This window comes from Lampetra planeri, chromosome 19 (assembly GCF_965212315.1).
Source record: "Lampetra planeri chromosome 19, kcLamPlan1.2.h2, whole genome shotgun sequence".
Lineage (NCBI taxonomy): Eukaryota > Metazoa > Chordata > Hyperoartia > Petromyzontiformes > Petromyzontidae > Lampetra > Lampetra planeri.
The window spans coordinates 7,598,113-7,601,234 of NC_136125.1; positions in this window are offsets into that span (position 1 = coordinate 7,598,113).

Genomic DNA, 3,122 nt, shown 5'->3' on the forward strand with positions numbered 1-3,122 from the left:
GAGTGCAGCGCCACATTAAATACGCACTACAACGACAATAGTTTAAAGCGATTTGAAGCACGTTTTATTTTCAAAATGGAAATATGGTTTTGGGGGGGGGGGGGCAGAGCTTTGTGACGTCATATTTGAGGGGGGGTCTGACGAGGGGGGGTAAAAAAATCGTCCAAAATCGCGTGACGTCATTTATGGACGGCCCCGTACCATGATCCACCCGATGTTGGCTGTGGGTCGGTTATCGAACCCAGTTCGCTGGGATCGTCACGCTCTGCGCTAACCACCACGCCACCGCTGCCTGAACACGACAGAAATACCGAAGCAACACACAACGATGAATGTCCCCCGGTGTGGCCTTCAACCAAGGCCGTAGCCATGGAGTCAACATTGGGGGGGACCAAATCTTTCTGCCCCCCCCCCCCCCCCCAGAAAAAAAATCTAAATTTGAAAACGAATTTCCTGCCTACAATATTAAAACATTAACACATAGGATGGACTTTTTATTTATTTTTTTACAATGTCTAATAGTGTATTGTATGACATTTCTCTGTTTTTTTTACATCTTCTTGTTTCATTGTATGTAATGGCAGAGATTAGGGATTTATAAAGTACAACCAAAACCACACTCGTATAAAAAAATCTATTTTATAGCAATATATTGGGGGGACATTTTGAGAATATTTGAATATTGTGGGGGGTGGGGGGGATGCCCCCCCCACCCCCCACAAAGCACCAGGTACTCATTTGAGGCTGAGTCGACCTCGGGGAGGCCCAGGACCGGTTCAGATACTCGTCACTTGGTGTTGGCCGTGAGCAGGAATCGAACTCGGGTTAGTAGCGCAGCGCACGAACCACCGCTCCCTGCCTACCTGGTCGTGTCCAAAAACGCCTGCCCCTCCTCCATTCTGCACTAAGCCACCACGGCCCTCGTGCCAGGCTAGGTGCACTTTACGGCCACGTTGTGTGCGAAAGGCTGTCTGGGCAGGAGGCTACGGGACGACTCGACAGGTGCGCCGTCTGTGCTCTCACCTGTGGCTGCGATTCAGCCACTCGGCGCTCCGTCTCGTTACCCAGGTGTTCACATTTCACGTCTCAATGTAATTGCAATCAATTATACTGGTATGAACCTCCTGGTTACACCAGCCCACAGGGGATTATTGTGTCCGTCGTGCAGGGAGCTGCTGGGTGGAAAGGGTGGGGAGGGGCTGGGTGGGGTGGGGCTGGGTGGGGAGGTGCTGGGTGGGGAGGGTGGGGCTGGGTGGGAGGGGTGGGGCTGGTCACCACGTGGTACCCTTATAAAACTTAACGTTTAACCTACTCACGCCGGCTTGTGCCCGCCGTCAGTCGGGCATATTTGCGGAATACACCACGCCGCCGTTGACCCTGGCCATTGACCGAGCAACTCAACGTTCCTACCAGCTCCCTCCGCAGGAATGTGTTTTATATCGCCATGCTTCTCATGAGCTTTTCAGTTTGTGCTCCATTACCTTCGTCAATGACCATGTTTCTGAACCATGTCATGGTGAGTAGGACATACTGATTAATAGTGTAATAGATGCTCTCAAACAACATTTATATACAACCATTTGTTTCGCGTGACAAAATCGACAGAAAGGTGCCTCTCAATGCGCCGTATCCTCAGAAGCGAAGCAAGTTTTGCCTGCATAGTGCTCGTATGGGTAAACTTCACGAGCGATAAGGTTGTTGTGTTACTAGTTGTGCTCCATGCTGAGCAGCAGAGGGCAGTGCAATAACAGCAGCGAGATAAGCGCATTTCCTACTCCCCGCCTCCATTAACCCGTGAAGTATTGACCAGTGTGGTGAAGTATGGTCAGATACGTCCCGTAATTTGAAGAGGCAGTTATCCTGCAATGGGCTGACAAAGATGAGTTCTACGAGTTTCAAACAAGTTGTTTTAATACTGGTAGGAACCACCTGGTTCCACCAGCCCACAGGGGATTATTGTGTCCGTCCGTCCGTCGTGCATCCAAAATGGGAGGGGTCGGGCTGGGTGGAGAGGGGAGGGTGGGGAGGGGCTGGGTGGGGAGAGGGTGGGGAGGGGCTGGGTGGAGAGGGTGGGGCTGGGTGGGGTGGGGCGGGTGGGGCTGGGTGGGGGGTGGGAGGTGGGGCTGGGTGGGGAGGGGCTGGTCACCCCGTGGTGTCCTTATAAAACTCAACGTTTAACCTAATCACGCCGGCATGTGCCCACCCTCAGTCGGGCATATTTGCGGAATACACCACGTCGCCGTTGACCCTGGCCATTGACCGAGCAACCCAACGTTCCTACCAGCTCCCTCCGCAGGAATGTGTTGTCTTGGCAATAACAATAAGTAAAATTCTAATACAATTTAACTATACAAATTTGTTATTTCTTTAATGGACTCGTTGAATATGTAATATTACATTACAGTTTAGTGGTGCAATGGTTAGCACACTGCATTATGAAACTGCCGATGTGATGTTTAATTCCCGGCCATGGCTAGCACGAGTGGTGAAGTGATACCTGAACTGAACAGGTCCTGGATTCCCATGACAATATGCTGATACACTGGATTTTTGTTTTAAAGAACACAAAAATAGCCGATTTGTTGTGACCCCATCTTTTTGGGTACACCTTTGGAATGTGCATCTCGACTGCACGGTTTTGGTTGCACAAGCCAGGGCTACTTCAGCCCGGTCTCATGATTCCGGTCACAGGACATGAGGAAATATCCTCATAGCCCCTGGGATTCCATGAAGTGGCTCCAAAAGTATTTCCTTAAATATCGGGATATGAACACAAACAGGAGACCAAATTTAAGACCTTTAACCATCTACTTTCCCTTCTTCATCACATGGGTGACCCAGCCTTTATTTATTCGCTGTGCGATGGCCTTATTTTATTATAAAAAAAAGTCTCATTCGTGCAATTTGTGTATGCTCCAACGGTCTCTATATGTCTGAGCACGCGCATGTGGGGAACAGTGGCGCAGTGGTTAGCGTGCTGCAACATGAACCAAGCGACTTGGTTCAGTTCTCAGCCGCAGCTAGCACGGCTTGAGAGTGGTGGCGGTGCTGATCCTGGACCTTCCCCAGGTCGACTTCGCATTCAAATAGCACGACTCAAGAGCTCAGTCCGACAACTTAAG